The 23,936-nt window shown below is 41.0% G+C and overlaps 1 protein-coding gene across 43 annotated transcripts in view; it reads right to left on the bottom strand.

The window, feature by feature from the left end:
* NRXN3 (neurexin 3) overlaps positions 1-23,936 on the bottom strand; it is a 1,642,123-nt gene that overhangs the window by 359,703 nt on the left and 1,258,484 nt on the right. The window lies entirely within an intron of this gene.

The following is a 23,936-nucleotide window of genomic DNA, read 5'->3' as shown; positions in this document are numbered from 1 at the left end:
CCTTTTCCTTTTCTTTCTTTTTATGAGAAAATTGTAAATTAGTCTAGCAAGAAAGCACTCCTCCTCCCAGATGACTGGATCATGGGGATTGTTTCAAGGTAACGAAACCCCAGCTTTGCTCAATGCTTTCCCTCAAGCATTTCACATTTCAATTTACAGTTAATTCCTTTCACTTTAGCATGTTACTAATTGATGGAGATGACGTCTTTGAAAGGTAAAATTCCCATCGTGGCTCAGTGATTAACGAATCCGACTAGGAACCGTGAGGCTGTGGGTTCGATCCCTGGCCTTGCTCAGTGGGTTAAAGATCTGGCGTTGCTGTGAGCTGTGGTGTAGGCTGGCAGCTACAGCTCTGATTAGACCCCTAGCCTGGGAACCTGCATATGCCTCAGGTGCGGCCCTAGAAAAGACAGAAAAAATAAAAGGTAAAATGACTACTATTAATCCTGATTACTGTGCTTATGGCTTTTTTTTTTTTTTTTTTTTTTTTTTGCACCTACCAATTTAATTTGGGTAGAGATGCAGTAACACTATCATTGTAAAGGTCTTTGTATAAATTATCTTAACTATCAAAAATATTGTTATCTAAATAGATAAGCTTTTGGAAAAGTACTCCAAATGAGAATCTCTGTAACTTTGAGCAATTTTCTTATCTACCCAGGACTTTGGTTTTCTCATCTGTAAAATAATATTAGTCATTATTCCTACTTCACAGGGTTCTAAGGATTAAATATAAAATGCTCAGAGCAGTGTCTGGTATATAATAAGCATTCAATGAATGTCAGCTATTATTCATATAATTCGCCCCTCAATTTACATATTTGCAGCAGTGCTGGGTTCTTTGAGGGCCCCTATGTTTATTATTGATAGCTAGAAGAGGTAGAGTTTTCTATTAAAAAAAAAAAAAAGTCCCCAGCTGCAGCTGCCCCATCTGCCCGCTTCTGCATTGAAATCCTTACTTTAATTCTGACTCTGCATACCACCTTTGTTTGTAAGGGATAAGTGAAGTTAAGTGCTTGTTCTATTCCTTTTCAACATATTTCCCTTTGAAATGATGGTGATGTACCTTATTCTATAGTGGGAGAAATCTCAGTTGCTTGGTAACAAAGCAGAAAATCAATGGCAAGTCTGGCCTTGGCTGCCCCCGTACGCTCCACACCCTGGCCTGTGTCCTCCAGAATGCTCCTTGGCCACTGTGTCAGCCTGCAGGTTCTCAGAGCACAAAGCCCCAGGTGGCAGTGTGCCACTTAGAGAGAAAGCAAGGCACAGCTTCTTCTAAAAGTTCTTCTGTGGTGATAACTGAAATTAACAATGCCAATGTGGAAAGGAGGAGTTCAGGTAAATCCCTAACTCACCAAGTCCCCAAGCCCACCTCGTCCCCATATCCTTGTCCTCTGTACTAACAGAAGTGCCTGGAACATTTCCCAGTGAGGCCACAAAAGGGTAACACTTGCATTGTTCTCTCTTCCAGGTAGCTTTGTCTTCCATACCTGTACTATTTGGTTGAGCAGAGGCACAAATATACCTGAACTATACACTGCTTATGATCAACACAAAACACTCCCACAAACTCACACACCTTCTGCCACTGTCAGGACCAGACTATGTGGTGAGGCCCCAAGCTCTTCTGTGCTAATTGCTCCCTCCCCCAAATATTCCATATCCTTATTACACAGGTTTGCATTTTACGCTTTACAAGCCCTTTCTCATGCCGCATCTCATCTGATCCTTAAGGAACTCCTTGAAAACCACAGGGTAGGTTACTATTATCTCTGTATCACAGAACCTCCCCATCTAAACTATATGGAGCGGAGATGTTAACGCAAACATTCTGATGCAGAATCCAGGAATCATTCTAGTACCTTATGCTGATTTTCTCTGCTCACCCCTTTTTTTAAATGATTTTTATTTTTTTCATGATAGTTGGTTTACAGTGGTCTGTCAATTTCTACTGTACAGCAAAGTGACCCAGTCACACATATCTATATTCTTTTTCTCACATTATCCTCCATCATGTTCCATCATAAGTGACTAGATACAGTTCCCTGAGCTACACAGCAGGATCTCACTGCCTATCCACTCCATATGCAATAGTTTATGCTTATTAACCCCAGACTCCCAGTCAATCCCAATCCCTCCCACTACCTCTTGGCAACCACAAGTCTGTTCTCCAGGTCCATGAGTTTCTTTTCTATGCTCACTCTTTTTACGGTCATTAATAACTATAATAAGAGCTAATATAATAAGAGCTAATACACAGCAGGTTACCATGTGCTAATTAACTGTTCTAGATGCCTTTTGTACATTCATTCATTTTAAGCTTCCATGACTCTCATAAATGCAGAAACTTGGGTCTAGAGAGATTAAATGGCTTGCTTAATGTCATAAAACTAGAACAAGGTTTGAAATCCAGCCAGTCTGGCTCCAGGGTCTGTGTTCTCAACCACCATTCTATATGATGCCCTAAGGATTAATGAGAGGGTAGGTCTGGTGAAGCTAGAAGACTGCTCTTGTTTCCTCTACAGATCTGGTAGTGCTACAGATCTCTAACATAAGGCCATGTTAATATCTTTACAGTCATGTACGATGGCAAAATACTCAATGCATAAATTAGAATTAGCCAAGGAAGCAACTATTGCCCACGTTTCATACAGAAAGAAAAGGTAGGAAGGATGGTACTAATCTAACACATATAGTTTTAGACCATTCTTTCAATTATATGTATTTGTGGACTGTGACTGATTGGAGGAAACTAAGGAGACAAGAAGTGTAATGAAATGTGGTTCCCTAGATTGGATCCTGGAACATAAAAAGAACGTTAGTTGAAAAACCAGGAAAAGCCAAGTAGAGTCTCAAGTTAATAGTATTGAACAGGTGTTAATTTCTTAGTTTCAATAAAGGTATCATCATTATGTAATATGGTAACATGAGAGAAGCTGGGTGAATGCGATAAAGGAACTCTTGACAGCATCTTTGTGACTTTTCCGTAAATCTAAAATTATTTCAAAATAGTCAAGAGATTCTTTGTGGGTAAGACGCATTTCAGATTCCTTTTTAAAAACTGTCTCTCCCTAAAGGGACAATTTCAATCCTCAGTTTTGCTATTTGACTCTTTTCTACTTTTCTCAAAGATTAACCTTTGTGGCCCCTTGTAGAAAAGATCCAACTTAATGCTGTTCTCTAACCTTCCTTCATGGAAGGCCTGTGGGAAGATGCCTTTGGAGGATGGTCATGGTTGATGAAACTGAAACTCAATTCTCCCTTCGGTTGTTCTCTGTGTATAACCAGTTCGGTTTTCAAGTTTCTGGGAGACTATTTGAAATCTGGCAGAACAGAAATATTCTCCCCAGAGTTCTTGACCCTGCAATGTAACCATTTCTCAGACGAAACAGAAGGTTAATGAAGATGGCCAAATCCATTAGAGGAAGAGAATGATTAGTCATTTTTTAAGGACACAAATCTCTTAATGTTGTAAAGAAAGGATTTTGTTTTGTTTTAATCATCTATATTTTTAGGTAAACCCTTTCAGGCTCAAGTCAAAACAGAACTGGTAGGAGAATTAGTGCTAAGCATCAAATATATATTTAATACATACTCAATAAGTTTGCAGTGCATTTTCAGGGCATTCATTCAAGAAACATTTATTAAGACCCTACTGTGTATACAAGGATGGATAGGACTAGGATTCTGTCTATATGGAACATGTAGTCCAGCAGAAGGAACTGGGTAGGACAGCAAATTATGACACTTAAACACTGTCCCTAGTATGGCCAGCTTTTGTCATTCATTATAAAGCAGAAATTTTCTATTTGAAATAATAGAGACCGTGTGAAAAATTTTGTTCAAACACAATGCTGACACTCATTATAACTAGTAATGGTATATTCTATCCAGCTAAATTCTATTAGAGATTTCAAGTATTGACTTAAAAAAAATGCACAACCTGAAAGTTGAGTGTTAAGTTTTATTTGGGGCAAAATTAGGACTGTGAACTGGAGTTTGGCACTTGCCATCACTTGCCATCTGCCTCTATGTGGATTTACTCATGAGCCACTGCAGCTGCTGCCCCGCAACACCCCCTGAGCAGAGATCAGGGTGGAAACCAGGACTGAGGAACTCTATGCTGTGGGAAAACTGGAAGAACAGGTCTTCAGATAGTTAGATGTTTTTTAGGAGAAGATTTTATGTGCCCAATTCTTGTATCTCCTTATATCTACAAAAACACTAAAATCCTTCATGGTGATGTCTGCTTCTTTTGACTGGTAGTGACCTTCAGGAGACTAGCAACAAACCTGTAGAAACTGTGTGCACAGCTGCATGCACCTCCGCCTCACCTTTGTCATATACTCTGGTATTGCTCTCCTTCCACTCCTGGTGCCTCTTTGGGACAGTATTTCAGAGCTATCTGAGATATGGCCCAGGCTGTAGTTAAGTGGACAAAACAAAGGATGTCACAGTCATCTGTGAAAGCTGTCACCTCCAAGGGTGAGCTATGAGCCGCCCCCGCAGGGCTGTGAAAACTCGGGATACTGGCCCTGACATCTGAGGTACATATGAAAGGAATGATTTCAGTGAGCCCAGGCCTCTTTTGCTCCTGCTACCTGCCCTTTGTTGCAAAACCTCCTATAAACCCTAGCTTCCCCCTCCCCTCCTCAGAACAGTTTCTCATGCTTCATTTGTAAAGTAGCTTTAGGACACCTTAAACCTCTATATTATTCTAAATATTTGACTTTTTTCTCTCTCTACCACTCTTATGGAAAAAAATACCTCATTGGCTCAAATGTTTTTGGATGCTTGCCTAATAGAAGATTTTAGCATGCATCTCTCAAGGAGAACTGTCACCACCATTTCTCTGTCCACTTCTGTAGGCACTGCTCTGGGCTAAAGCCCTTCTGTAAATCTCTAAATCCATTCTGAATGTACAGCTTTCAAGCTTTCAGATTCTATTCTCTTGCTTGAATTGTCTGTTGTATTCATTAATTACCTTTTTGAGGAAGAAGAAAAAAGAAAAAAAAAGAAATCGCTCTCATTTTCCCTAAAGCCCCAGACCTTTCTTAGGATTCGCCAAGAAAAGCAATTATTTTTTGTATAGTATTGATCTGTCTGGATATGGCCTCTCAGTGGATGGTCCATTTAGCTCTGGAATTTGAAAATCCTCACAATGCCAACCTCTGCGTCAACGCCTGAATTAATGTCCACTCCTTTTCTGCTGGTACCCACCACTGGTCAAGTTCACTATCGTATTGGGCTTTCTCACACTGGCATTTCACTTGGGAAGGAAAATACTTTGGTGTTCACGTTGTACATGTTTTTAGCATTTCTTCACTTAGTACCATTTAGGACCCTCAACACTTTCTAGCCAACAAATCTTTAAAATTGAAAGAATACTCTTTGGGAGGAAACATATGAGATTATTCAGTGATGCCTGGTAGAATTTTCTATGTACTTTCTATGTATGATTGATAAAAATATGTCAGGAGTAGGTGACCATAGAAAGCCAGACCTAATCTGAGGAGACTTTACATAATTCATTATACCAATAAGATTCTTTAACATTTCATTGGTAAATATATTCTAGAAAATGATACATTAGTATTAAAACTGAATATCTTGCAAAATCACTTTGAAAAGGCAGTCAGCATGGGAGAATAAGAACCTTCTGAGAAATTCAAACATTTTTTTTTTCCTTAACTTACTGAGGCATAAAATTACCTTTAGCATGATTTTTCTAGCTGACCAACTGGTTTTCTCAATATTAATATTAACTCTATTAACACTGAACTGCAATTTTAATTGATTCTTTTGGAGCTTGGGTGCAGAGGGACTCAGGAGCTGAGAATTCTGGATACTCCTTCCGAATTGGATAAGCCAGTGTAAGAACAGCAGAAACAGTGGTACCTTTTTGATGTGGGCTCTGTAGCTCAGTGGGTTGACCAAAGGAACCCCACAGAGGAATTTAGAAATCCTGGAAGGAGAAGGAACTTGGGCTCTGACTCTAGGTACACCTGGATTTAAATCTGGACTCCGCTGTTTACAAGTGTCAGGAACCTTGGCAAGCCGCACAACCTCTCTAAGTTTGGATGCTCGACTGAGAAATGAGGACAATAATTTCCACCTTGGAGATCCATGAGGGGATTAAAGGGGAAAACAAAATGACCAGAGACACATATACTCATATATACACATTCCTGAACTCCATCAATGCCTTATAAATAGCAGGCATTTTTATAAGAACATAGCATTCCATTTGAAGGATGCTTTTAACTCTTATGAACTATGTGAGTGGGGCTTGCACCTCACTTGGCCTTTCTTTTTTCTTTTTTGTCTTTTTAGGATTGCACCCATGGCATATGGAGGTTCCCAGGCTAGGGGTTGAATTGGAACTGTTGGCCTATACCACAGCCACAGCAACATGTGATTCGAGCCGTGTCTGTGACCTATACCACAGCTCCCGGCAACGCTGGATCCTTAACCCACTGAGCAAGGCCAGGGATCAAGCCTGTGTCCTCATGGATTCTAGTTGGGTTCGTTAACCACTGAGCCACAACGGGAACTCCTATGTGGGGCTTCCTCATAAGAAGGAAATCATTAGATATTTGAAGGGGTGTCTATAGGCTTCTTCCTCCTTCTCAGGTTAATTTCCGCCTGCATTTTGGCTGGAGTGAATGTCCACCTTCGTAATTATCTACATTAGTCACATAAAATGCAATATAGAGGGAATCTTACAAGGGCTTTAGAAAAAGGGAATCCTAAAAGGGAGCCTTTCATATTTACTCTTGACTGATCCTTTGAGTAAAATGAGCCCTGTAATTATGGTAGGTGCTTCAATACCAATGAAGATGGCTAAATTACCTGGCCTACCTATAAAAAACTCAACCAATAACTTTGCCTTCTCAGTCAAGAGTGGTTTGGCTTGGGGCTCACCTTGATTGGATTAATGAGCCATTGGCACCAATTCAGGAGCATATTATCTACATTATACTGCACTCAAATTAAGACTTACTCTACTTTCTCTCTCCAGGCCACAATGTAAAGCCACGAGCACGTAGAAACATGTGAATCACGTGAAAGAAGCAATGAACAGCCCTGGAGCTGAAGACAAGCCTCTGAAAAGAAAGTGTGTATACACCTACAAAGAACATTATTTAATCCTGGTACCATTAGGCCAATACAACCCGGCTTCTAAATTGGACAGTCTCTATTTGGCAACCCCAGATGTTTGATGTATTCTCTCCCATCATGTCTGCTTTCCTAAAATAATGAGGAGCTTTTATGGGTCAAGCACAATGTCATGCGCATTACACATGTGACCACATTTAATTTTCATCACAAGTATGAAGTGCGAAGGTATAGATTATGACTGTACAGATGGGGGAAGTTAACAGGTGACTGCTTAGACTAACCTGGAGGAAAAGGTAAAGTGAGGCTTGAAACCCACATTGTTCTGACTCTGGGATCAAGGCAGTATTGAAAAGATGCCTTGGTGATTCCTTTGACAACCCCCAAAGAGGTCATTCCAAAGGTTTTACACTTTCTTCGAGTCTCTAAATCTACCTTTGCCTCTGTTGCTTGCAGCAGATGACTCTGAATTTTTTTCACTAGGAAGCTCAAGACTATCAGATGTGAACCTCCCTGACTCTCCTCCTCTTAGCAGAGTTTTGGTGCAATTTCCCAAACCCTGCTCTCTTCTATGCTCCACAGGAAGGGTGTCCAAAATTAAATCCTCTACCTTGATTTTTCTAGAACTCTTCCCTGCCTTCTCCAGCTCCAGGCTGGTCAACTTTGCTCACATCTTCTCGCATGCATTGGCAGTCTCTGCCTTTGTACTGGCCCCTTTCCTTCTGCTTGAAAACATCTTATGTCTCCTTTATCCTCAGAGCACATCCATACCTTTGTCTCCACCCTACTACCTGCCTGGAGATGGCCTTTGAGCTGCATCTCCTTGAGATAAGTAGGGCTTAGATAGTCCCCATTTTCTCATATCTAAAAACTGATCGTCGGAAGATAAATGTCTCTTCCCTAAGACCCTATGGCTCCCTGGTGGCAAAACTGGGTATAAAACTCAGGTCTTCTGCTCCTCAGCCCCAGACGCTCTATTTAGTATCAATTGCCAGAGTTGCCTGGTGGCTCAGTGGGTTAAGAATCTGTCACTGCTATGGCTCGGGTTGCTGCTGTGGCATGGGTTTGAGCCCTGGTCTGGCAACTTCCACATGCCACAAGCACAGCCAACAAACAAACAAAAACAACAACAACAAAAAATTGCCAATCAATGCCCACAGGTGACAGTTCTACTTTTCTTTTGCGTCTGAAGCTTGGAGCCTGCCTCACACATGGTACAGAGTTGCCAACCCCAAGTGCCAGGGCCCTTTCTTGTGATAAGCGATGCGTCTCTAATTATCGCATTGCCCAGACATGGTAATCTGTCCTCCCAGGTATGAAGGCCCATTAATAACCCTCCGGGAAAGGGAGGCAGCGTCCCAGATGCAGCCCTGTCACATGACCTGCTCTCTGATACGGAGTTCCCACAATCAGCCCTAACATGCCCTCTAAAGTGTCACCACACTCATTGTTTCTCTGCCTCTCACAATATACAACCAGAAAGCAAACTCCCTTATCATTTAATAACTCTCCCTGATACTGAACACTGGAGAAAATGGAAACACTCCAAGGGGGTGGAGGAAGCTCGTTGTGTGAGGAAGCTATCAAGGCTGTAATACAGGCTCTCACACGGCAGAGTTCAGACTGATGAACAGATACCCCTTTAACCCTCAATCCTCCTGCTGCCGTTATCCTCAGGCTGGGAAGACTTCTGGCAGGATAGTGCCCCCAAGCTTTTTTGGGCCACACCCAAAGTACACGGAGATTCCCAGGCTAGGGGTCGAATCAGAGCTATAGCTGCCAGTCTATGCCACAGCCACGGCAACGCTGGATCTGAGCTAAGTCTGCGACCTACACCACAGCACACGGCAACACTCCTTAACCCACTGAGCAAGGCGAGGGATCAACCCCGCAACCTCATGGTTACTAGTCAGATTCGTTTTTGCTGCACCACAACGGGAACTCCTAGGAGGGATTATTAATAAAAGGATAATAATAATAACTGATATTTAAAGGACACTTAGGATAGGGCCAGGCAGTGTGCAATGGTATCATCTAATTTATCATCTAATTTATTAATACATCAACTTGTATGGAACTTTACTATCAGCAGTTTCAAGAGAAACTGAGGCATAGAGAACTTAGGTAACTTGGTTGACGTCAAAGAGCTATTAAGTGACGCCGTTAAGTCACAGAATTACGTGACGTGAACTCAGTAAGTCTGGCTTGTGAGTCTGCTCTTGTTAAAGAGGTCTGCTATTAAAGCAGAAGCTTTGGATTTTAAGTTGGAGAGAGAAACAGAGAGGACAGAGAGCCAGTGAAGAGGGCTTACTCGAAGGGAGGGTGAATGAGAGAGACGACTCAGGCAAACAATGCTTCACCATTAGCAACATCTATTGACTCGCCCTCTCCTTCTCCATCGTCTGGAGCTCAGCCCCCACTTTCCTCAAACTCCAGCTGAAACAGAACAACCTGTCTTTTCCTAACACATTACAACCTGGGGATTACAGGGCTTGTGTTCCCTGCCCAACTTTCTTATTCACCCACTCTGTGGCCAGGGGTACGGAAGCCTCGGGGTCTCTATACCTTCATCTCTAAAGGGAGTGTTTGGCTGACAGATCCGCTCAGGTGCTCTTGGCACTGCATGGCTCATTCTGGACTTCCTCCTGGGAGCTGCTGGGGATGATGGTGGCGCTTTCTGTCAGCACAGAGCTGCTGCCAAGAGCCGTGGGGTGAGCATCCTTAGGAGGTGCCAAGGTTGGTTCACAAGGGTGATGCGGGAAAATATTACGACATCTAAACCTTACCTTTTAAAAAATTCTGATATTTCTGTATGTTTTATAACTATTACCACAGGTACACACATTATAAATAAACATATTTATAAGTGGTACATGGTTAATTTTTATTTCTAGTATGTGGGACAGTCAAAACTGGAGACCATCGTACCAAAGAACTAACCATTGCCTCTTGCAGTGTCCCCTGGAGACTATACCCGATTTGCATTGTTTCCAAAGCTGGCAGATGTGAACTAGAACTTAAAGCTAGTACCAAGGTGGGTCACGTTGCAATTTGATTTTTCTTCCTAAAATTAAATGCGTAATGCTGTTCTTCAAATTTAAGCCATAGAGACAGGAATAATAATATTTATAACAGTAATAATAATGAAAATATTGGTTTAAAAGCTCCTGTACTGTGGGAAAAAAATCCAGTCTTGTTACACAAGCATTTTTGAAGCCTGGATTTGTAAAGAATGTCTTACTCCAAAGGATGGGTCCAAATATCTAATGGGAACAGAATGTTCTCAGAAAAAAAATCATGATTTCCCCTTAAGCTTCCAGGATTATTCTAACAGTATGTTAAAATATGTGGAAACATGTTGCCCTGACAGCTTTCTCTACCATTTTGTCTATTTTCCTGAGTCACAAAATAGATTAAGTTCAGTTTTGAATTAATCCTCCCCCTTGATTTCCCTCCCTAAAATGAAATATCCACAGTAATACCTGGGATGATGTGCCATCCTGACGTCTCTAGTTTGGGGAGAATATTGAAATATCATAGAAGCTACAAAGATAGATTAAAAAAAAAAAAGGAATTCTCTAAAGGCTAGAAGATAAAACATACGAAGAGAGGTGGTGAGAGCTAAATTTATAAAGTCTGGCAAAGCAATGACTCCAAGGGACTAGATCACAGCCTATAAATACCTTCAAGGTAACAATATAATTGAAGGGAAAGAATTATTCATAGTCTCAGAAGATGATATGACTGGGAGCGATGGCCTGAAGCCGTGGAAGAAAATGTTTAGGTAAAACTGTCAGGAGTGGGGGAAAAAGAAATTCTTGATGATCTGAGGAATGCAACAGGAAAAGAAATCCCAGAGGAAGCATGTGAAACATTTTGGTACAAATAGCCAAAGCCTCTGAGTAAGAAACAGGGAGTAATAATTGAAAAAAAAAAAAAAAAAAAAAAAAAAGGGAGTTTCCGTTGTGGCGCAGTGGTTAACGAACCCAACTAGGAACCATGAGGTTGCGGGTTCTGTTCCTGGCCTTGCTCAGCGGGTTAAGGATCCAGCGTTGCCGTGAGCTGTGGTGTAGGTTGCAGAGGCGGCTTGGATCCCACATTGCTGTGGCTCTGGCGTAGGCCAGTGGCTACAGCTCCAATTCGACCCCTAGCCTGGGAACCTTCATATGCAGCGGGGGCGGCCCAAAGAAATAGCAAAAAAAAAAAAAAAGACAAAAAAACAAACAAAAAAAAACAATTGTGTTCCTCGGTCCAGAGCTCTCGGCCGGCTGGCTGTGCCCCTGAAAGGCGGCCCCCTTCAGAGCAGGCTGACCACATAGATATTTGTGTGATGAGAACAGTCGAGAAAACTCTGGCACAACAATATTGTAAAATTATCAATTGAAATATGGGAAAATATGTTATTTTATGCATATTACATATCATGATATTTTAGGAATGATACCCAATTCTTCCCAGGAAAATTAATAAAATCTTCAGCTGCTAATTTCCATTCTGCATTCAATGCTAAGCTTCTTCAGAGAGCACAAATTAAGCTGAACCACTGAGTTAAAGCATTGATGGTGTTATGCTAAAGAACAAGTTATATATAGGAACTATATGAATATATGTGAGTCCCGAATATTTCTGAGTTAGGCAAATACGTACCCTTAGGATAGTCACATAAATGTGTCAACTTCTAAGCTCTTCTAAATATTTTAAGTAGGTATGGAAATGTTTGAGAGCACTATTTTATGTATAATATGCAAAGGTACGACCCCAAACTGTTAACACAACTTCTGTGAGAAAGGAGTCGCAAGATCAGATGCCTGCAGGGGTCGGGCAGGCTAGGTGTATGAAGAAGCTGGGTGATGTGTGTGACAGAGAGGGCATGGAGGCCAACGTGGCTGGAAATGCAATATCATAAAAAGGACAACAGTTTCTTGTCCCTGGCTGACCACTGCCACATACATACGCTGGCCCCAGGCAACTGAACCTTCCAATTTTTTAAACAATGAAACTGGAAATCTCAAGTTGCATAAGAATTACCTAAAGATTAAAATATATTTGTGTACTAAATGAGACTCAAAACACACTAGCAGGGCACTTTCTCGAAACCCTTGACACTGAAGGCAAGGGAGACCCTGGCATCTGAGATGAGGAACCAGAAACAGCACGTGGGAATCCAGCGGAGGAAGTGGACTTGTTTTTGCAGGGCTGCTGAACACCAGGGGGAGGCAAGAAAGAAAGGACGTCATTCTTGCTTTCCTGTCCAGTGCATCCAGGAAGGAAGGAAGGAGGTGCTGCGGCAACCGCAATAGCTGTACTTTAGATGCCTCCACACAGTTTCTCTGCACACGCTCTGGAATACGCTGTGCTGACCTGGTTCTTGACCAGTGAAGAAACGCACAGCTGGCTCCAGCCTCTCTGCTGGTCATCAAGAACAGCAAAAAGTCCCTCTCGGATAGGCTTCCCAGGTCCAGCAAGTCTAGGTCTAAGTTTACCTGGTTCCTTTTGATGGTTTGCAGCAGAGTTGCAGTTCACAGAAGTGTTCTGTCTAGGCTTTAAAACTCACACACACACACACACACACACACACACATCCACTGTGTGAAATGAAGTGTTTTGTGTCAATCCTGAGATGCCACACAAAACCTTATGACCAGCTCATATCATGTACAACCATGTGCACAGAATTTGGTGTCAGGTCTCACTACTTTGCGGTATCAATTATTCTCCTGGAGAGACACGAGCACTCAGTCTGCATGCCTCAAAGAGAGGTCTGGTCTTTGTGCTCGGGTTGGGGTTTATACCATTGGAGAATTCTTCGTTAATAGACTACTTATACCAAACACTGGCTTTTAACAAAGAAGCAATTTGTGGAAACACAGGGAAACCTTTCCTAATGTACCTTCTACGTTCTTTCATGAAAATTATATAAAATGGCTGTTTCTTTGTTCTCTTTATCAAAAATTGATGGTAATTTCTAAAGAGAGTGCTAGTGGTAAGTTCCCAGTTCCAAAGTATGATATGGTAAATACTTAATTTTGGATGAAACACATTTCACTCCTCTTTGGAGAACAAGTGTAAAACAACATTCTTTGAATCTCTGCAAAGATCTAGCTCAAATAAAAGATTGAGATTTAGAGAAAGGAAAGAAAGACTTTTATGGTTTTTCCCAGAGCTGACTTAACGGTGTCTGCATTTCAGTCCAATGTTTGCATGTGTTTAACGCACACACACAGCTTGAAGGAGGAAGCACGCACTCTGTGTTTTGCAGTGTTTGGGTATGAATCAAAGGGAAACATGTGGTTCCATTCTGTTTCCTGAAGCACTGTTACATGAAGGGAAAAAACTAATTTCTGCTGATACTGTCACCCTGTTACCATAGGGGGTGATCCTTCTTGGGGTGGCAGTCAAAGTGCAGATGGGACAGTCTAGCTAGGCTTGGAAGGTATATGGGCAGTGGTGTGGTCTTCCAGGGAGGGTGAGTTTTCATTTGGTTATTTTGGGTTTCATCTTTCTTTCTTCCCGATGCGTGCTGCGTGGATGCTACTAGCAATTTGCTGTCTGAAATATGGATGGATGTTCTGAAGGCATCATGCACTTACAAAATGAAACAATAGGAATGGGCCACTACCATTTCAAAGAATAAGGAACAAGAATGGGGAGTGAAGACGTTGTTTTTGTTTCTTTTCGGTACTGAAAACAAAGCAGAGTGGCTGTTGCAGTGGTAGCGGAACTTTTGGCTGGTGAGAAGGTCCTTTGCTCTGTCTTCATTATAAGAGTAAGGGAGGTTCGTATGGAGAGTTGGGAAGTAGAGAAAAATACAGAGATGAAAATAAAAGTTTGGTGGAAGATTTGCCAGTTGATGAATATGCTAATCAATTAAATATAGATGACCTCAGGCTTTTACAAAGCTCTGCAGAACTCCGGTTCTTACTGCTTGTACTCACTGAGGACTCCCCCACCAGATGCAAGCTCCACAAGACCAGGGAGGTGGTCTATCTTGTCTGCTAATGTATTCCCAGCACCTAGAACTTAGCTGACATGCAGTAGGAGCTGGTCAAAAAAAAAAAAAAAAAAAAAAAAAAAAAAAAAAAAAAAGAATACATTTTTTTTTTTTTTCATGGAAGTAGGTTACTAAATCTCCACCTGGCTGGCTAATATTAACTTGAGAATTCTGTTCCTTCCACCTACCTCTCATGGAGAGATAAGTTTGTCACATTATACCTCTTGCTTTATGCCCCGTATATATTCCCAACCAAATGTCAGGCAGATTTTTGCCTTTTGTTTAAAAAGGTAGCTGCCCTTTGTGGACAGTCCAAGACCCTCCCCCATTGTGCTCTGTGTGCTGGCAATTACGCCATGCCAAACTCGGTTACCTCATTCAAGCTTTAGTGTTGCATTTGCTGTTTAGCCGTGTGACAAAACCTGTTCTAGAATCACTGATCTAAGTAGCAAACGTGAAAGCTTGCTAAACTTAGGGATTAGGCATCAAGTCGGGGGCCAATTGAAGGGAATCTGGTCCCCCTTCAAGAAATGTGATTTCCAATGCAAAGGGCTACTTTTCCAGTTTTTTCCTACATTGTTGTCACTAGAGATTTGAAACTAACAGACCAGTGGTTGATGGCCTGAGGCTGCTGTGAAGACATTCATATGTGGTCTTCAAATTAGAAGTAAATACAATTAAATACTGACTGCAGAGAGATTAAATGTATTTCTGTATTATTTGAGATCATTTACAGTTTCACATACGAATATTTGAAGCCTTCTAACAGGGCATTTTTATCTCACAGTGAAATATGTGAATGTATTTACACAATAATCTCAGTCAGATATATTGCATTTGAGAGGATTTTTTTGGTTAAAATTTAAGAACGAAAGTTGCCTCTGATTCTCTTGGTCCACCCTATTGCATGTAAAACCACAGACTAGTTTATATTTTGCATAGGGATGCTTAAGAAAGCAGTTTAGGGGTAACTGGGTGCCTTAATGCTACTGAGACAAAAAACATACTGGGAAGCAATCAAATGTAATGTAAAATGAAGGATTTCTTTGAATCAAAAAATAAAGTGACTTAGTTCCAGTTATGTATTCTGCTATCCAAATATTGTATCCATTCTTTTGTTTCTGATTACCATTCTTAACTGTGGGGATTAAGAAACAAAAATCACAGGTCCTGCAAATTCACCACATCCAACCTCAATACTGAATAGGTAATTCTCAAAAACACTATATATGGCATTAGAATAAAACATACCAATATTTATTTCTTTCCCTTAGCACTGTGAACAATTGTTACATAATCCTCTGAGCCTTAGTTTCTCAATCTCTAAAGTAATCCCATCAACTTGATAGTGTTGTGAGAACTAAATCAGCTAATATATACAAAGTACCAGGCACACTGTCAAGACAATAAAAAGAGAGCACATGCAGAAGTGATTACAAAAACATGCATGCCATAGGGTAAGAATATGAGTTTGTAGCCATGAAAAGTCACCTGGTGGAGTTCATTTCCAAAGGTGTTTAATAATCTAAGCACTGCCATTTGCATTTTTAAAAGGGCTGCATAATTGTGTGACCATTAGTAACATCTGTAGTCATCCAAGCTGGGATAATGATAAAGGTAAATCAGATTCCAGGTCTTACTGCACCAGTCATCACATGGTGCTCCCTGGGATCAGGTGAACCATAGCATGATCTTAAATCCAAATGGCCTCCCCCAAAGTAATGCTTCAAGGGGTGAAGGACAAGGTCTATGAGGCACATACCCTTTGAAAACCATAGCAGGTCATAAGATCTGGCAGTTGGGTCAATCCCCATTTTGGCTCTGATCCCTGCTTGCTGGTTGCCATCCTTCCTGTTGAAAACTACAACTACTTAAGCATCTTTTAGGTCTTCAATTACAGGTTTCCAACCACAATCTCTTAGGCACCAAGAGCTCTGGTGGGTGGTAGGCATGCTAATATTATTAGGAAAAAAATACTGATTTAATTTTGTAGGTCTTTCAATAGTAACAGGGCACATTCACAAGCAGTCTTTCATTCCATCTTCTCTGCCATACTATGAAGTTGGCAGAACAATATCTCTATCTCTACTGCTGACATGAAGTAACTGCTGGTTGGTGGCAGAGAGAGGGGCAGACCTGAGTCTTCTGGCTTTGAGTTAGTAACACTTAGGATGCCTACCGAGGGAAGAAAGGAAGAATGACTGGTTAGAGAATTGGAATGACAAACACATGCTGTGATAAATAACAATAAAGATGCAGAAGCTGTCCCTATAAAGTGATTGCAAATAAAAGAGGTTTGACTAAAAGATCTGGAAAAAAAATAGCTCTAGAATTACTTGTGTTTGAAAACCCCTCTCAAGCTTTTTGTTTTCTGTAAAACTTCACTATTCTGGGTTTCCCCTGAACCTCTAGTCTTCATAGCTTCCTTCCTCTTCCTCCTTCTTCTTGTAAAGTTATGTATTTATTTCCCAAGTTCCTACTCATTGCTCTCCTTGGAGATGTTAGCAATCCTCAGAGCTCCTGCTGTCATTGCCAGGCTGAGAAGTCTCAAGTTCCTACCTCCAGCCCTTATCTCTCATCTGACCTCATCACATATTTCTTATCGGAAATCACTGCAGATTGACTCTTGGATGCCTTAGGTTTTGCAACACTAAAGTCAAGCTATGGTTTTATCCTAAAATCTGTTTTTCTTGTATGCCTTCTGTCTTATTGTTGGTAATGAAATCATTATCTTCACAGTCTAGATGTTCCTGACTTCTCTCTTTTTGCCAATTAACCAACTGGCAATACCCATTGTTTCAATTTTTAAAACGTCTTTTTGTTTCATTCTCATTACCTTCCTATGATCATCATCATAGCATAAGTCTTTAAAAATATTTTTTTTCTGGACCACTTAAATAATGAACTGCTATTTATTTTCCTTGAATTTATTAAAAAACATTCTTTCAACAGAGTCAAAACAGTCTTCCTAAAAATCAAGCTTTGGGATTTTGTCTCCTACTGAAAAACTTTCAATGTCCTCTCACTGCTTTCAGAAGCAATCTATCAATAGGCATTCAGATTCTCCCCAATACAGGACTAAAGTAACTGAAAAAACAAAAACAAAAACAAAAAACTAAAAAACAATAGCTATCATTAATTTAGCATCTACTGTGTTTTTACATGCTATCATACATCTTTACATGGACTTTATAGAGAGGTCAAATAATTCACCCAAGGACACAGGGCTGGTTGGAGGCAGAACTAGGTCTTGAATCATAGGCCACTTGCCTCTAAAAAATAGGATCTTTCTGCCCTTCCACGCTGTCTTCCCATTCTCTCAAGCCATTTACTCTGGTCAAACTGAACATGCATTTTGAGACTACAGCCTGTATTTCCTTTTTCTGAGGTTACACTCATGCTATTATTTTTATCTGGCTTGTTCCTTTTCCAGATTCCACCAGTCAAAATCTGACTCACTCTGTCTATGCACATTTCTTCAATGTCTACAACCGGTGGTATTCTCACTTTCCTTGGTATATAGCCCATTGTGCCTTAAAACACAGCCGTATGTGCAATTTGTATTTCCTTCCTTGATAATAAACCTCTTTGCATCTCCACCAACCCCAAATAAAATGCTGTTTCATAAATACGTGTTGAATTAAAATGATCACTGCTACACTTGCTACTCTGAAACTTTCATTAGGGGTGTAATAGTAATTAAGAATCAGAACTGGATTTGAACGCCTGCTCAGCCGCTTATTAGCAGGGCTATCCTGGGAAAACTCGTTAGCTTCATTAAACATTAGTTGCCTCATTTATAAAGTGAGGATATTAATAGTGACTACCTCACAGGTGCTGTGAGCTCATAATAAGATAACATAAACAAAGTCTTTGCACAATGTCTGGTACCCCGTACTTTGTCAGTTAACATTAGCAGTGAGTGATAGTAACGGTAGCAATGTTAGAAGATCTCGGAAGAAACAGAGCAAAGTCAGTGGAGGAAATACTCATCTGTGCCATTAAGTTATCTGCCATTTTACAGAACATGGAGTAGGAAAAAAAAGTGAATTAAAAGAGTATAACTAAAGAGTTAGGAATAGAATATGAGACCATTGCCAATCATCTCCTGTCATCCTGAGTATGAACTGACTTCCGGATGAAGGTTAGTTTGGTCAATCAACGGGGCTCATCTAAACATCTTTAAGTGATTCTCGTTCCAAAGGTGTCATCTCCGGCTGGGAAATGACAGGTCTGGCTGTCAGAACTATCTCTGAGGCTAATCCAGTTATACAGTTCCCTCTGCCATCTATCAGGCAAACACTAACAAGATGGAACAGCCTCAGCTACAGCATCAGGATCTAAGCATATGATGCTATGGGATGGGTGGCTAATGAATTCCCGCATCAATATGCTGAGCTCCATGCCTTCTGAATGCAGCCAGGGATCTGAAATCCATCATCTATAGCTTCAGGGAGTCAATGAGTTATTTCTTGCCCTGATGCACTGAACAATACCCAAGAGTAATCACTAGTAACATTGTAAGTGGTGGGTCAATGCGATAATTCATCTAACTGGCAGTGTTAAGGTAGGCTTGCCATTAAGTCATACGAGCCCCAGCACTCACTTGATGATGCCTAGTGTTTGCCTTGCTTGTTGCACTTGAGATTCATTTGTCTAAAAATCCTCTGATATTTAGAACTTGTCCAGCTATTTAATAACTGCAACAATCTAGGATACATGTTACCAGGTTGGCTTTAAATCAGTTGCATTCTGATGCTTCCTTAGATTTTTACATTCCTTCAGTTGAAAGCTCAGAGGTCTGATGAAAGTCTACTCATTACCTAAGAAAATAAAATATATTTTTTTGTGCTGACTTGAGAAATATTAACTGAAGTACCAATAATATTAAAAGCTATCCATGATTGAAAGCTCACTATATGCCAAGAGCTATGCCAAAGTTTTATATGCATCATCTCATAAAGGTGTAGAAAAACTAATTTCTCATGTTTTAATCACTATATTCTTTCAAGTTGTTGGCTCTATGTGAGCCAAGGTTGATCACAGTATCCCCAAAACATAGCACCTTGTCTGGCTCATGAAAAACACTCAATTCAGCTATAATGATTATCACTTATAAGCTGAATTCTCTTAATCCTTTTTTTTCTAAATTCATATCATGCATACATTGAGGATTTTGAAACATGACCATCATCAGTTAACAGTCAAAGGGTCACTAGTGTAAGTGATAAAGGAGAAAGGTATGGTCATTTGGCCGTTGCTTCATCCTAGCTCTCTAGGATATAAATGATTTGGATACATTGTGTCAACTAAATTTTTACGACTCTATCATTACACATTTCATCTGCCTACTCAATTTATCATTCCTTTTTCTTTTATATTTGAGGAAACAAACATCTATGGGATGCTTTTATCTGCGTGCGTGCTTTTACGTTTCCAATTTTTTTTGGTGGTAGCAGCACTCATCTTTACTCAATCTGGCTGAACCCACTTTAGAATGCTCTTCTAGCAATGACTCTTTCTGGGCTCTGTTAATGCCCAGGTAGAGGGCCAAGCCATTTATATCCTGATCTGGTGACCATGGTGAGTCTCACACCGTTTTCATACTATCCTTGCCTAGAAGGGTTTTGTGCTCCTGATGGTGCTGTTTGTTATCATTGTTCTGTTCGTCTCTGCCCCCCCCTCCTCTTCTCCTCTCTCCCTCCTCCTCCCTCATGTCCTCCTCCATCTCCTTCTTTTGGCAAGATGAGATATTTTCATTTTCCATGGTCCATACAATTGAACAAGGAACTTTGGGGCAGAGTGGATTATACTTTTCCTGGTTAGTAGAGAGCCCTTTGGAGCATCATATTAAAGGGCAGTAGAAGCCCAGCACATCACCTTGTGACTGTGCATGGACACACATGCCCTATAATGAGGAACGAAGGAGGCCAGAGGCGTCTACTTATGCTACTGACCACCCCCCCCCAACTTCTTTCAGAGGGAACTGGGTCCTTCACGGGAGGCTAGCAGGACCCTCCAAAAATCTCAATTGTGGATTTGATTAATTCAAAAACTTGCTTTTGATCAAATAAAACAGGAATGCGCTTGCAGAAACTGCCTGCCGACTTTCAAAACGAAACTCTGCTCTCAATTATAAAACATACTCTTCCTTTTACTAACATTTTTTTCTCAAATGAAGTCATGACCTGCCAGATATTTCATCAAAAAAACTACCGTTTGATCGCTGTGCAGTGCTTTACAGATAACAAACAATCTGAATACTTTATTTCACCTGAACCTAAGGAAAACCTTACAAGATGGTCTTAGTGGTGCCCAATTTAAGAAGAGAGAAAAGTGCAGCTCAAAGCAGTGGAGTGACTTGCTCAAAGCCAAATAGTTCACTGGACGTGGACAGAAATGAGACTCAAATCCAAATCGTTCAGTCACGAATTAAGCACATTTTTCTACTATGGCATTTTTCCTTTCAAAACCAAGTGTAGAATCAAAGTCAACAGATTTAGATGGAGGCACCCTGGGAATAATACAGATCTGAGAAAACACAGGAGGATGCCCATGCAGGTGCTGTCTCTGGTCCAGCTTACATTAGCAGTCACTTCATCAAAACCCCCTTCTACTCCCTTCTCCCACCTTCTCCTCCAACTCTGCTTGGATGAGATGGCTAAGCTGGAAGCTGCAGAAAGGATCCCCAGCAGGCCCTCTCCACAGAAGTGGCTAATGATCTGGAAAAGCTCCTAAGACTAGAAAACCCAAAGAAGCCTTTTTCGCTGAGAACAAATAGCAGCAAAAGGAAATATACAGCGAGCATGCAGTGTGCAGCACTCTGTGGGAAGCAAAATTGCATCTGGTGGACACCTTTGTTGTTTTCTTGTTCTTTCCCTCTTTACTTGTGTTACCAGCCTCAGAAGCAACATTCATTTGTACTCCTCTGCAGATGCCCCCGCCCCACATACAGTTCCTGAATCCAATCCAGTTCTGCCACCAGCCAAATCGAGATGAATCTAAGTTAACAGCCACCTAACCTCACTGAAGACTAACCCAGCAGATGTTGATGGCTTACTGTAAATATCCCACATGGAGACAGCCAAATGAAGCATCCAGGCCAGCAATTTATAGATGGAATAGATGTACAGAACGAACCATTTATCATACTTCCGCTCTGCTCCCATTTACTCTCCAGGAGTCTCTTCAAGTGCTATATATTATGGAAAAACAATACTATCTAATCCAAACTTAGTAAATATACAATTTCCCAAACCTGACACTGAGAAAAAACTATCAGTCTTTTTTTTGGGGGGGGGCAGTTTTTTGGAAGGAGACATTGCCCTTATGCAAAGGGGGTCAGTGTGAGCCACAGTACTTTCTCTTCTCCTCCTTTGTTTTATGCAAGGATCTACATTACAAGTCAGGAGGGAAACAGGTAGGGAAGGTTATAGATTCTTGTAAAACAAAACAGATGCCCTAACTCATAAATTTTCACTGTTCCTGAAAGGTTCATAATTAAAAAATGAATCCAAGAGGATTTACTGTAAATCACACACAGAGAGAATAAAATTAATAGGATGTCTTTTTTTATACCCTGCATTAACTACATAAAGAGAGGCTAACTGTGGTCCAGTTCTCCCTGACCTTCTATTTTGTAGGTGGTAAAAGGAGGTTGTCAAGAGTTTCATGCTAGCAATAGCAAGCTCTCGTGGTAATCCTTTCTCTGGTCCTATTCATTGTTGTCCCTATTGCAGAAAGAAGGTGAGCATAACACGACACAGCTCCATAGATCCTAGATATGGGGTCAATAGGCAGATGCCACTCATAAGGAATAGCTTCTTCCATATGCTGAGTAGATTAATTTCTCAAAAATAGGTTTCAATGGAGGAAATTTATATTTGAAGTCATAGTTTGTAAAAACCCCTCTGCCATAAGATACCCTCCCTGTACACAACTTTATTTCACGGACTTTAGGCCTTCGTCAAACACATTTCATTTGTGATTCATTAATATCACGATTAATAATTGACAAAGAAAAATAGTACATCATGGAAGTGTGAACCAAAAAAAATGAAGAAACAGAAGCTAATTTGAAGCAAACAATCTCTAAATTATTTTGATCTTCTGGCCTTCTCTGATTTTTTTTTAAAATGATCTAATTCTTGTCTTGTTCAACAACCGTATTTAATCACCATGAGGCCCAGATGAGTGGGAAGACATTTGATTTAAAAGAAAGCAGTCAAAGAAAGATGAGCCTCTGTTCTTTTGGACAGAACAACAGATAATCTCAGCAAACTGTGAAACAGGAAAACTTGTGCCTACAGCACCTGTTCAGCTCTGCCTTGGTGTCCATCTCTTTGTATCAATTCTACATCCTGGGGCACCAGTGCCTTCATGCTGTCCAAGCTCTCTCCTGTATTCCTGCCTCCCCCTCCTTCCAAATGTTGTATGTCCCCAATTAGTCGTGCTAATTTCTCTGGCTTGCTCCCTAACTGTCTAAACAGAAAAACCCTGTCAGAGCAGCTGACTTTAGCCTGTGGGGGAAGGATCATAATAAGACTGAGTAAACAGGTTAGTCAATGATTCAAGGGCCCCCAGAGAATAGGAGTTTAAAAAGATACCTGCTTTCCTGAAAAGCATTTAATGCGTGGGGATTTCGGGATGACAAAGGAAGGGATATGGGAGAACTTAAGCCTGTGAAGGATAGTGTGCAGCCTAGAGGGAGTGTAACAAATACGTAGCATACTTCCATCCCCAAAGCCTCCCTTCCATGCCAGAGGTAGCCATGGCTAGTGGAAGCCAGAAAGCCTACTTGCCAGACTCACCTAGTGCTCTATAAATCTTCCAGTGCAAAGCCTGCAGTGAGACAGTGAGAGGCACTCAGAGCTGAGGCAAGAGGAACCCTCCCTGTCACTCCTGCTCCAGGGTCTCAGCAACAGATAAGCCTGTTTTACAGCAGGTGCTCATCTTGGGTCAGATGCCCCAGTGTTCTTGGGAGAGAAGCCTCTCTTCCTCCAAATAGGCTAACTTGGGTGTAAAGGGGGAATATTCCAATGACAATGTTACCACTGCTTCAAAAGCTTCAGGAAATCCTAGGAATAGCCTTCAGTAGCAGTTTGTAAAATGCAGACTCTCAATTTCTTTTATCTCCCTCCCCAACCATGTCTCTCTCTCTCTCTCTCTCTCTCACACACACACACACACACACACACACACACGCGCGTGCGCGCACACACATGCTTGCTCTAATTTCGGAGTTGATACATTGTTTCTGAGCAAAATACTTGTTCAACAACTACTCAGAAGTAGCACCTAGGTACTTTCGGTTATTTCCACAATTAACACCTGCACTCAAAGAATGAAGCTTTGCCCATGTGACACTTGCCAGAGGACATCTCCAGACAGTGGGCCTCCTTTCCTCAGGCCCACTTCTTCCTTTCTGCCCCTGTCTCTGGGATTCACCCTCCTTTCATTTCCTCTTCAGGTCTGTCATCACTTTCTCTCTTTTCTCTTTTTTTCCCCAGTGAGTTCCTCTTCTCCTAGAGGCACCACAAGGGGGAATTCAGTCTGCTGTCTTCTGCCCACTTTCCTTCATGGCCCTTAAATTCTTTTCTTTTTGAGTTATCTTCTTTAGTGCAAAGAAACACACTGTAAATAAACCAATCTATGTTTTACAGATTGTGAACGTCATAAAAAAATCACCTTGGTACGTATTTATGGCTTCATTTTCCCGATGAATCTATATAAATGTCCAAAACAAGAGAGTGGATTTTGTAAGCAAGTCTTTGACCTTCTACTTGGAAACTTCCCTCTTCAGTATGTTGAGGAAAATTCCCTTTGC

The sequence above is a fragment of the Sus scrofa genome, chromosome 7 (genome assembly GCF_054392235.1).
Source record: "Sus scrofa isolate SSC_HxYL_T2T_F1_AM1 chromosome 7, Sscrofa_HxYL_maternal_Yorkshire_Landrace_v2.0, whole genome shotgun sequence".
NCBI classification, from domain to species: Eukaryota; Metazoa; Chordata; class Mammalia; order Artiodactyla; family Suidae; genus Sus; species Sus scrofa.
Note: the sequence above shows the minus strand (reverse complement) of the source record. Positions and strands in the feature narration are given on the sequence as shown.